The sequence below is a fragment of the Notamacropus eugenii genome, chromosome 1 (assembly GCF_028372415.1).
Source record: "Notamacropus eugenii isolate mMacEug1 chromosome 1, mMacEug1.pri_v2, whole genome shotgun sequence".
Classification (NCBI taxonomy): Eukaryota; Metazoa; Chordata; class Mammalia; order Diprotodontia; family Macropodidae; genus Notamacropus; species Notamacropus eugenii.
This window is the reverse complement of record NC_092872.1, coordinates 102,762,876-102,776,013: the sequence shown is the minus strand read 5'-3', so window position 1 is coordinate 102,776,013 and position 13,138 is coordinate 102,762,876.

Genomic DNA, 13,138 nt, shown 5'->3' with positions numbered 1-13,138 from the left:
TATCACCAATCGATGTGGCTCCATCAGCAGGTGTTGGTATGTATTTCATGTTTCCTGTGTGCACACACACATGTGTTTGTGTTTGTGTATGCAGTCAGGAAGAACAGGGATAGAATCCTACCCCGAACATAAATGACTGTGTGATACTAGGCAGATAATTTAACCTGTTCATTCTCTAGGCAACTTTCAAAGAGAAGATGCTGACCTTCACTGATGAAGGGAGTTTCCTCCCTATCTAAATAGAATCTTAGGTCCAGTCAGTATTCCTAAATATACTTCTTTAAAACACAAACTATATGGTCCAGTTCACAATCACACAATCTTCTCTGTTCTACTTTGAATATTAAAATGTATTATTGATGGAATTTGTTACATTCATAATAAAAAAGGAAAGTTTAATTATTAAAAGAACAAACAGAAGTGGAAATGAGACATGTTTTGTATTACCTCAGAGGACAGTGATAGGAAGAACGGATGAAAGTGGCAAAGGCACAGACTGAGGCTTGATGTAAAGAAAAATTTCCTAGCAATTAGAAATACCCACAGTGGAATGAATGGGTTACCTCAAGGGATTGTGGGATCCTCTTCACTGGAAGTCTTCAAGCAAAAGTTAGATGATAATTTGTCTCGTATATTATAGTAAGGATTCTAGTTCAGGTAGAGGATATAGTAAGGACTCTCTGTGACTGTGACAATAGTGTAGCCTGAAGCCTTGAAAGTCCCTCAAGTTTTAAGCTTCAAATTATGTACAATAAATTTATTCCCTACTTTATTGCCTATAAATCTGAAAAGCAGTATATTGTCTACATAAAGCAGTTAGGTGGAGCAGGGGATGGAGTTCTGGGCCTGGAGTCAGGAAGACCAGAATTCAAATCTGACCTCAGACACTTACTAGCTATGTGACCCTGGGGAAGTCACTTAACCCTGTTGGCCTCAGTTTCCTCATCTGTGAAATGAACTGGAGAAGAAAGTGGCAAACTACTTTAGTATCTTTTCCAAGAAAACCCCAAATGAGCTCCTGAATAGTTGGACATGACTGAAACAACATATTTTCTACTTAGAAGGAGGGGTTTGATGAAACAGCTCAGAGCACATGATTTACTGACAAGGGGTGAGTAGCAACTTTTCCACTATGAAGGACAGAAAGCACATTAAACCTCTCCAGAGAGATAAAAGGGGGAAGTTTACTTTTCTCCTTGGTGAGGATACTTGACTATGTTTCCTCACCCTATAGAAAAGGCCCAGCAACTCCGAACAATCAGCCACTGAGTCAAGCCTCAATGCAGAGCAGAATATTCAAGATTACAAATCCCTTTGGGGGGCCCAAAGCAGCTGGTAGGCCTTAAAGGAGCTGCATGAATAACAAGACAGCGTAATTTGACATCAGAAACTCTAGAAGCCCTGCCAGCGTTTCTTGTTCCTTCTCAGACTTTCAGCCTTTTGTGGTTGTTGTTAACAGCTTGCGGGTTTTGTGGTGGTTTTGTGGCCCTTTGCCATCTCCAGTTGTGTTTTCCAGCCTTCCTTGGTAGAGATGGCTACAAAAGGGTTTTAGTATAAGAGGCTCCAAAGAGACTCTTCTTGTTCACTGTGGCCCGTTTGTGACCAGATCCACTGATTCTTCATACAGGCGCAAAAAGCAATCAAAAGAACATCGTGGTCAGTGAGAAAATAGTTTATGAAGCTTCTTGGAGTAGTGGACAGAGTAAAGGACTGGGAATCAGGAAGAGCTGGGTTCAAATCCTGTCCCAGACACTTATTAGCTGTGTGTCCTTAAGTTAAGTCATAACATCTCTGGGTCTCAGTTTTCTCATCTGTAAAATGAAGGGGGTTAAACTTGATAGTCTCTAAGTTGGTGCAGTGTCAGCCCTGGAGTCAGGAGCACCTGAGTTCCAATCCAGCCTCAGGCACTAGCCGGGCAAGTCACTTAATCCTGTTTGCCTCAGTTTTCTCATCTGTAAAATGAGGATAATAAAGGTAAATATCTTTTATAGCAGAGGTATAGTTGGAGTCAGAGGACCTAGGTTTAAATCTCTACTCTGATACTTACTGTGTGCAAGTCATTTACCTTCTCTGGGTCTCAATTTCCAAATCGTCTATATAAAATGACGGGTTGGGACTCCTCCATGATCTTGCCTCTTAGGGTTGATATGGAAAAGGTAGGGTAAGTGCCCACTATGTGCCAGGAACTATGCTAAGTGCTGGGGAAACAAAAAGAGGCAAAAGACAGTAAATGCACTTTGTGAACCTTAGTGTTAAACTACCGAGAATTATTATTCGCTGAGTGACATTGGGCAACAAGGAGTGACATCATCACTCTTGGACTCAAGTTTACTCATCTACAAAATGAAGTTGATAGTAGAACTTAGGTTCTCACATTGAACAAGTGTCTGAGACAGGATCTGAACCCAGCTCTTCCTGATTCCCAGTCCTGTACTCTGTCCACTCCTCCCAGAAGCCTCACAAATCACAAAGTAGTAAGGCAAAAAGCACTGTATCAATGTTACAATGACTTGATAGTTCCAGAACTTAGAGAAACTTTATGATCAGACCTAGTCATTTTGGAAAATAAAAAGTATACCAACTGTATGATGGACATTGCTATACCCTTCGAAAAATTGACACTCTGCCTTGGAAACTGAGAAATATCATAGAGTCTGTTAGCATCTGGTTCAAGAAGGCTTTTGGGTGCATCGTGATGCATTGATAGTCAAAGCTTTGGGAGGATGAAACCCAGCTAATGACAAGGTGTTGTCTAAATTAAAGATCAGCTCAAGGTACACAGATTTGAGATGAGACAGTAGCTGAAATGAACTTTTAGAAGGGAGTAGCCTTAGAGATAATTGTCATTTTAATCTATAAAACAATGTTGGCAAGATATAATGTTTTATTATATTTCCTCTTTATTCCATGATTATTATTTATGTGTAATATACATATGTACATTCAAGTATATGTGTATATACATGCACATATGTGTGTGTGCATGTGTGTATGGCAGCTACGTGGCTCAGTGGATGAAGTGCTGGTCCGGGAGTCAGGAAAACCTGAGTTCAAATCTAGCCTCAGACACTTCCTAGCTGTGTGATGAGTCACTTAACTTCTGTTTGCCTTAATCCACTGGAGAAGAACATGGCAAACCACTCCAGCATCTTTGCAAAACAAATAAGCAAACCATGGACATGGTCATGAAGAGTCAGACACAACTGAGTGACTGAATGACAATATGTGTACATATTTCAGTTTTATATAACTGCACATCTTATTATCAGTATCTATGCTCCCCCCAAATACCTATAAGTCTGTATACTTTAAACATTAATTGAATAATATTGAATCTGTCAAATCTATGAATCTGTTAAATTTGAGTTCCTGATATAAGTAGCTGTGAGCTATGGGCAAGCAACCTTACTCCATTTCTCCCCAGACTGAGCTGCAAACTTTTCCATAATTGCCCAGAGACCTCTTTGTCCTGAAGCCTCACTCCTGTCCTAGAATTCATGCCTCTGAAGTTCACGCCAGCCCTGACTCTCTGGATCTCAGTTTCTTCATTTATAAAATTCAAGCAACAAGCATTTATTAAATGCTTACTATGTACAAAGACCTTGCTAGGCAAGCAATATGTAAACTGATAAATATTTGCATGGAAAGGTAGAGAACATTAAGAAAAACCTAGGGGGACCAGGAGGGGCTTCTTATAGGAGGTAACACATGAACAGGGTCTTGAAGGAGAACAAAGATCCTAAGAGACCGAGGTGAGGAGGGAGTGCATTCCAGGTTGAAGGGCACAGCCTAGGCAAATAAATGGAGATGGGAGATGGAATGGTGAGTTCAGGGAACAGCAGTTTGAAATGAGACTAAGCGTGGTACTACCTCTGTCACAGGGATTGAATCTGATAATGATTGTGACCACAAATATGGAGTATGTGGATACAGAGCTAGTCTCCCAACCAAGAAGATACTGAGTCATTTAATTCCTCGGTGCTATGAACAACTCTCAAGGACTATTCATTTCACTGAAGGTGTCAGCCTGCTTTAGTAAAGGGAGTTTCCACATCTGAGAGTTCCTTATGTCCGTGAAGCCGCGACCAGACCATAACCTTGTTCAACTGTAGAGTACAATTCCAACATAAGCTATTACTGATCTCCACCGTTTGCAGGGATATGGGCTGGAGATCCCATTGGGCCTGGCCTTTGTGGAGGTGGAGAGAAAAAAATGGATTATGGAGAGGAGAAATACCTGCTTAATGGAACCAAAAGAATATGTAGAACCAGGCAGAGGCCTGGAATGTCATTCTGTTCGGCTTCCAGCTCACTGAACAACACAGATCAATGTCTCATCATATATACCAATAAGAAAAAGATAGTAGGATATAATCACTGTGGCCAGGCTTCTCCCTTCCAAGGAAAGGGTCTGCGTGAGCTTGAACTCCAGGAAGGATAGACCATCAAAAATGAAGCCTTAAATGCCAAGCAATCACACTGAGATCATTAAATATTGAAACTTTCAACTTTCAACTCAGCCTGTCTATCTTCTCTGTTTATCTAAAGTCTGCAGAATTTCAATAGCTAGGATTTCAGACCTGGGTTCATATCCCACTTACTAGCTACCGGACAAGTCACTGAGGCCTGCTTTCTGGGTCTCCGTTTTCTTATTTCTAAACTGCGAATACTAAAACTTTTAGTTTTATTGTGATGAAAAACCTGCTTCACAGAGTTGATGAAATAGCTATAAAGAACTAAGTATCCGCAATATCTAGTCATCCTCATCACTATTGTCTCCAAGGTCTCTTCTATGAAGCCTTCTCTGACTGCTTCGACTCGCTTTGCTCTCTTCTCCCCCCAGTGCTACTGCTATTAGAATCAGGACCTCACATTTTGCTATCTTGTGAACTCTTTTCCATGGGCAAGTAAACAAACAAAAGCTCTCCAAGGGCAGTCAGTCAGTCAACAAGCTTTTATCAAGTACCTACTAGATCACATCTTGAATATCTTTTTTTTTTTCATTTTACAATTCCCACTGTTGCTTGGTATAGAACGAACACTGCATTTGGAGTCAAGAAGGACCTGGATTTTAAATCCAGCTCTGGCACTTACCAGTACCATGGTCACCTAACCTCTCTTGGCCTCAGTTTTCCCATCTATAAAATGGATATAATTTTACCCATAGTATATATCTTCCTGACTCAGATCAGCACTCTATCCACTGTACCACTTAGCTACCCTGTTATTATTTTTTAAAAATTAGTAAATAATTTTTAATTAGAAATATTTACAGATAAGGAATATGACTAAAGATTCCCAGAAAACTTAATTCAATAAAATTCAAGAAACATTTATTAAGCATCTACTATGTTCCAGACTTTGTCCTAGATACCAAGCTTATAAAAACAGAAATGAAACTCTTTCCTTGATGATGTTACTGGGGGTTCGGGGGAATCAGAAATGGTATTATTACATAGGTACAATGCTGAAGTAGACTTGGTATCAGTAGGTCTGTGTTTGGATTTCTATTCTGCCACTCACTATATATGTGGCATTAGGCAAATCATATAACCCTTCTGTGCCTCAGTTTCTGCATATGTAAAATGAGAGGGTTGGATGAGGTGACCCCTAAGGTTCTTTCTGTCTCTAAAGCTATGATCCTATGTACACAAGTAGGTAAATGCAGCATAGTTTCAAGAGGGAAAGAACTATGACTTGGGGATGGAAGAGGGAGGTCAAGAAAGGCCAAGTGTAGAAGGTTACACCTGAGTTAAAGCCATTGATGCTTTGTCGCTGTTTACCAGTAGTCACTGTTCCTTCAGAACCTTTTTGTGTTATGGACCCTTTTGGTGGTCTACTGAACCTAGAGATCCCTTCTTACAATAATTTTTAAAAGCGTAAAATGAGATCCATAGTCTCATAAAAGAAACCAATTCTATTGAAATGCAGCTATTTTGTTGTTTCAAAACAAAGCAAAGCAAAAAAGTTGACAGATTCCATTCCTGAGTTCAGTCCTATCTAATGTGTTTTGATCTACAGCCACCAAGTGGATGGCTAGGGACATAACAGATTTCCTGAATAGCACATTTCTGATTCCCAGATGGTCAATTATTCTGCAGAGAAGCCACATGGTGATGACACAGACTATGTTTCCTTTCCTTGTATTATTTAGGGTTTGATTTGTTTGTTTTGCCCTTTCTTAACTGAGGAAGCAGGCCCCCAGAGTTTCACTGGCTTGTCTGTTGGGGCTGGGGAAGCAGCTCAAGAAATAATCTTTTATTTCTGTTTCTCCCTAAATCATTTCCATTAAGATCTTAGACTCTCAGAGTTAGGAAGGGGGCTGAGAAGTCACCTGGACCAACTTGTACCTAGCCAAGAATCCTCTCTATAACATCACCAGCTTTCCTTTGAAGAATTTTAGTCATAGGGAAACGACTGCTTCCCAAGAGCAGCTCTGGAAGAAGGAGGGAACAAGTGCCTACTGTGTGCCAAGAACTATGCTGAGCACTCTATAAATAATACTTCATTTGATCTTTCTACCTGTGAGGTAGGAGTTTACAGCTGAGGAAACTGAGGCAAAAGTTGACTTGCCTAAGATCAGAGAAAGCTAGTAAGGTCTTCCTGACTCCAGGCCTAGCACTTTATCCATTGTACCCCCTACCCACCCTCATTGTTTATAATTTTTTTTCCTATATCAAGCCTAAATTTGCTTACTTGGAGCTTCTATTTATTGCCAAGTTCTGACCCCACTGAAACAAGTCTACTCGCTCTTGTATAACTGACTTTTCAAATATTTGGACATGACTATTACATCCACCTAAATCTTTTCTTCACCAGATTAAATCATTTCAGTCCATATCATTAGAAAGTATGACAACCAGTCCTTCCATTGTGCAGGTGACTTCCCTGGGAAATGTCCAGGTTATCAGTTTAAATAAAAGTTATGAATAAGTGCATTTTAAATAATTAACCTATGTAATGTCTACGTGACCCTGGGCAAATTATTTATTCTCTTAGTGCACCAGGCAACTCTCAAGACTATATATTTTTGAAGAGTCACTGATTTGCATTGGTGAAATGAAATTTCCTAAACCAAATTTGACTTCAGCAAAGGTCCCAACCAAGTTCCCCTCCCCCACTTTTAAAATCCAATTTAAAATGCCCACACTGTGTATAATTAAACCTTTTGGAGAATAAATAATCTTTTATTATTTTCCCCATTAATCTCATTTTACATAATCTATTAGGATGCTTAAAATAAAGCATACCTATCACCTATGTTGCCTATGATAAGATTACAACCATTTTTTAAAAAATTAAGCCATGGCCAGGGTTAAAAAAATCAGTTGCTATATTGGCACTATTTATTAACTAAGCCCCACTGGATAAAAAAACAAAAAATTGAAGGAAGTTGCCTCTTATCATGGAAGAAAAGAAACATTATACTTCCTGGACACCAGAAGGGGTTGCATACACCACCAATGATCTTTAAGAGCACTGGGCTTGACATCAGAAACTTGGGTTCAAACTCTAACTGCCAATTACTGCCATATAACCTTGAATGAGTTGCTTCCCCTCTGAGCCTCAGTTTCCTAATCTGTAAAAGGAGGGGGGTTGAAGTAGGTGCTCTCAAAGGTCCCTTCCAACTAAATCCCATGATGTATCTCCATCTCAGAAGAGAGGATGCTTTAGGGAGAGATCAAAGACTTCTTAAAGTTGACATTGGCATTCCTAAGACTGGTCTGGCACTTTGCCACCATTATCAGGTCAGTCAGGAATTCAGTACTTCCTTTCTCTCCTCTCATGAAGCAAAGCAAAATTGAATCTCATTCAATGGTAGTGAGAAGAGGTTGTTCTAGACTGGGATGTGAACACAGGTGCTAACCCTCAGGAGCCAACATTGTACAAAGAAGGGCATTCTTTGTAATAAAGTGATTTCTGTGCCTTGCTAGCCAGAGCTGTAACTAGAAATAATTGTATCTAGAGACACACAAACTGGGTCCAGGGCAAGTAACATGGAATGAACCTCCAATCAACCTCTCAATCAGTCATCACTGAGTGGGGAGCAGTGAGACAACCAATCTAGAGGGGGAAGCAGAGAGGCACCTGTCAGTTTTCTATTCTATCTAACTCTCCTTCCTCACCTAGGTGAGAAATCAGTTGTTACTACATCGTTGAAGGACTGTAAGCACTTTCAGCAACCTCTAGATTCCGCAAAGGATTTGGTGTCCCATCATAATTACAATTCTACTGGAATCTGGCCGAGAGGAGTTTCATTACTGGCCTTTCTCTGATTAATTCCCTACAGCAAACAACCCTATCTAACGAATGGAACTGCTCCATAGGAATCATGCTCTACAAAAAAATGGACATGAGTGTTCTCTCACAGTGCAATTGTCTCTGTCTAGTAGCTTCTCCTGGAAAATACTCAACCGTTTTTCAATGCCCATCTTCAATGTAAGCTCTATCACAAAGGCATCCCTGATCCTCCCTGACCTTATAGCATTCTGAACCATACTTCTCTAATGCACTTACTATGTATTATCATAAGACTGCATATTTAGAGCTGGAAGAAATATTCTAGTCTAACCCTCTTATTTTATAGCTGAGAAGATAGACTCCAGAACAGTGAAGTAAGCTACATAAGAAGGTAAATAGTAGAATCAGGATTTAAAACTAGATTCCTCTAATTCTTTTTTTTTGGTTTAGGGACCTAGTATGACAAAAAAAAAATTGCACATGAAACTTCAGGTCTATTATGTATGATTTTCTATTCCTTTTAAATATGTGATAAAGTTATGTAAATTTCCTTTTTTTCTTCCCTTCTTTTGCCTTAGAGATGGCTACCATTAGACGTAAATATGTGTATATATATATATATGTAAAATCATTCTATGCATTCTTCTATTTACCAGTTCTTTCTCTGGATGCAGATAGTATATCTTCCTTTGTACGTCCTTTGTAGTTAATTTGGATATTTATAATAGTTAAAATGACTTATAATGTGACAAAGTTGTTCATAAAACAACATTGTTGTTGCTGTCTACAACATTCTCTTGGTCCTGCTCACTTCTCTCGTCCTTATTTTGTGCAAGTTTATCCATACTTGTCTAAGATCATCGAGCTCATTTCCTCTGATTCTTAAATCTCGTATTTCTTCTTTCTACTCCCTCTATGTAGCTGTCTGTATTTCTGTTTTATGCCCCTACTAAATAGTAAGCTTCATGAAGTCAGGGATGGGGTCTTATCTAAAACTTGTATCTTCCTAAGAACCTAGTACAACTTAATAAGAGGGATTTTACTTTCATCTACTATTACTTGGACCAAATTCCCACATGTAAGCAGAGTGGGCCGTATGAATATATGGGATAGGAGAAAGAGGTGTGCTGATAAATATTTAACCACCAGACTTCCTGGGAGAGGGAAGACTGTGCATATAGGAAATACTTTTAGGTTTAATCTGCATTATTAGCATTTTCTCCATCACTTCTAGACCAGAGGTGTTCTGCAAAACTCCAAAATGCAGTTGGAACTAGAGTGAAATATAAATAGAAAATGTTTAACAAAATGAATAAAAATACAAAATAGCGTTGACATTGTTAATTTATGGTTTTCTGAGTCATTGTGTGGTTCTCAAGAACCTGTTTCTATTTGAGTTTGATACCACTAAACCGTTGCTCAGTCGTTATTCAGTCATGTCCAACTCTTGGAGGTTTTCTTGACAGTTATAGGAGTAGTTTGCTATTTTTTTCTAGCTCATTTTACAGATGAGAAAACTGAGGCAAACAAGGTGAAGTGACTTGTGTCCAGGGCCACAAAGCTAGTAAGTGTCTGAGGCCAGACTTAAGCTCAGAAAAATGAGTCTTCATGACTCCGGGCCTGGCACTCTATCCACTATAGCACCTCACTAACCCAATTTTCATTACATTGTCCTAACATTCACTAGAACAGAAGTAATTTTAAAATTTTTAGTGTCTTCTGATCTACGTCTAGGGGCTGCAGATTTGGGAGAGAGGTTTACTGGGAGTCCAAGCCACTGACAAAGGCAGTTACTGACTGCTTTTTTCACACCCTCTTCCTTTCCTTTCCTCCCTCCACTGGCCATTGGTGCTACTATGAAGCCAACTTGGAGATCCACTATGACAATCTAGTCGGGGGCACCTTCTGTTTGTTTTGGATTTGGGAGCTTTTTAAAACAAGCGTCACTAAGAGTCTGGTTGTGCCACTATCCTTTCCATCTCCATCCTTGCCACTCCCCACCCCTCCATTCCCCAGGAAATAACAGTGGAGCTAGGAAATCATTTAGAACTGTGTAATCAAAGGATTCAGGGAACCAAAACTTTTTTATGAAAAGCAAGAAATGAACCCTGCTGTGTATATCTATCTACGAAGACATACAGCTTTGCTAGACACTGCAGATGAACAATATGTTGGGCCCAGAATTGAACAAGAGATAGAAAGTGGGCCAAATTGCATTTTGAAAATTGCACAATACTTTCAAATCACTCCCATCCCTGACACAAAAATCTATATTTTTTTTAGCAACAATATCTTCCCAGTGGTGGAACACCACAATTTCCAAAGAATCAAAATTGCATGTGACCTAAAGGTCAATAGCAAGACGCATGGCCGATGTAAGTGGGCTATAGCACATAACCAAGGCAGATTTGAGTGAAAAAGTGGCATAAAGATATATATCACTGAGGCAACGTATGATCCAAAAAGATCTGACAGAACAGAATATCGTGTACATGGTCAGACTCAGATTTCATAACAGATGTTCTGGCTTGTTTTTCTTTGTCATAAGACAGAGCTCAACCTAGAGCAAGACAGGAAATGAGTGATGTAAAGACAAGACACCAATAAAAGGGTTTGGATTTTTTTAAGAAAAGGAAAGCAGGTAGGCTTTGTGGGACATGTAACAATAGTTGGACAGCTTAGTGTCCTCGCTGAAACTCCTGAAATCCTAAGACCTGTAAGACTTGTAAGACCACCAATAGAAAATATATGGGGAAAAATACATAGGAAAGTGTGGACAAGAATCCCATGGGATAAAAAGGCATGAGAAGATTGTGAATTGTATCATTGGAAGGAATATCCACATATATAATATCACAGTTTCATGGAAATATTGAAATTTATATCTGAATGCCTTTCAGATGAGACAGAGTGGACATTCCTGGGGATTGTTGAGAAGGTCTATCACAGGAAAACAACATTTTGAAGTAGTGGAATGCTTGGCTGTCTGGCGAAGTCTTTGAAGTAATGTTCTTACATGCATAAAATAAAATACATAGGATTTCAAAGGAAACTAATTATATTGAATAAAGATGCAATATTTATCCATACATATACATATTTTCATATATAAAATACAAATGCTTAATACAATTATGTAAATATTATATATAAGGCTATTTCTCTAGCCACACATTATCTATGCATCTATGTACATGCATGTGTGTCTATGTTATATGTTAAATAAGATATGCACATATTATATATGGTTCTCTGTGTGTCATGTTATATGTATATACATTATACAGATAAAGATGCATATAGGCACATGTGTGATTTGTGAATTATATCACATATAGACAAATGTGTTACATATGTTTACATGAGATATATGCATTATTAATCATAGATATATAGAATGTTATATGGAGATTTGAAGATATTGAAGGAAAGAGACAGACAGCTAGACAGACTCGTTAAAGTGCTTTCATGTGCCTTGGGGGTGCCTTTCTGCCTGCTTCTGCCTTCTTGATATGACTTCTCTTCCCTCCCACCTCTATTTCCCAAAAACAGAATGTTCATGTGAATAGGAAAGCCCCCTTTCCATGGGCATATAGGCCCCCCAGCCCTAGTGCTTACAGGGTATGTGTGCTTTTCACTCTAGTAAATACACTGCAGAAATATGTCGAGTCCTTTAAATGTCTACACTTTGAGGAGACCAGAAAAAACCCCGCCACCATCGAAGACTAAGAAACCACTCTTTCTTTGCTTCCCTTGGCCTCTTTGCCTTCCAAACCATCTTTTTCCTCCCTAGCCAAAAAAAAAAAAAAAATACACACACATATATTCATCTGAGTCAGAATTCAAGCAAATTCTTTAGAAGAGGATGGGAATATTTCCAATTGCAAGGCCTGTAAGCAGCCCTTTTCTTCTGTCTCTTTTTCATCTCTGTCCCCCGCCTCTTTTTTCTCTCTCCCACAAGTCATTGCTAATTTTAGTCCATAGCTCATAGGCAAACCCTTACATGTGAGGGCTTCTTTCAACTGCAAATAAAATGAGCAATATTACTGAGATAGCACAATATGCCCTCAGAAGAGGGCACTGACCAGCACCATGACAAGCGTCCACCCTCTGAGAGAAAGCACTCCCTAATTTCCAGAAATGATGCGGAGCCTGCTATAACATTGCCTGTTTATACTGAGAACCTATTTGTGATCATGTCACCCCACCCCCTTATCAATAAACTCCACTGGCTCCCTATTTTCTCCAGAGTCAAAGTAAAAAATCCTTTGGAATTTAAAGCCCCTCAGACTAATTCATCCAGTCTTTTTGTGCTTTCTTCCCTTCCACACTCGATGATGTAGCTATACTGGCCTGCGTACTGTTCCTCACACACAACCCTCCATCTCCTGACTCCGTGTACAGTGTTTGCTCCGGCTGGTTCCGTGGAACGGTTTCCCTCCTCTGTTCTAACACCTATGTCCCCCCAGCTTCCTTCAAGATTCAGCTCAAATCCTACTTCTGAGGGGGGCCCTTCCCAGTTCCTTCCGTTTACACTATATACATATATATGTATTCGTGTGTGTGTATATATGTATGTATGTGTGCATGTGTGTCTATGTATGTATGATCTATGTACATTGATATTTTCATGGTGACTCCCTCATTAGAAAATGAGCCCCTTCAGACTTTCTTCCCCCTTTCTTTTTATCTCCAGCAGTTAGCACAGTTTCTGGTATATTTTTGTTCTTTGGTCATTGTTCAGTCTTGTCTGACTCTTCATGACCCCATTTGAGGTTTTCTTGGCAAAGATACTGGAGTGGTTTGCCATTTCCTGCTCCAGCTCATTTTACAGATGAGAAACTGAGGTAAATAGGCTTAAGTGACTTGCCCAGAGTCACACATAAATATTGGAGGC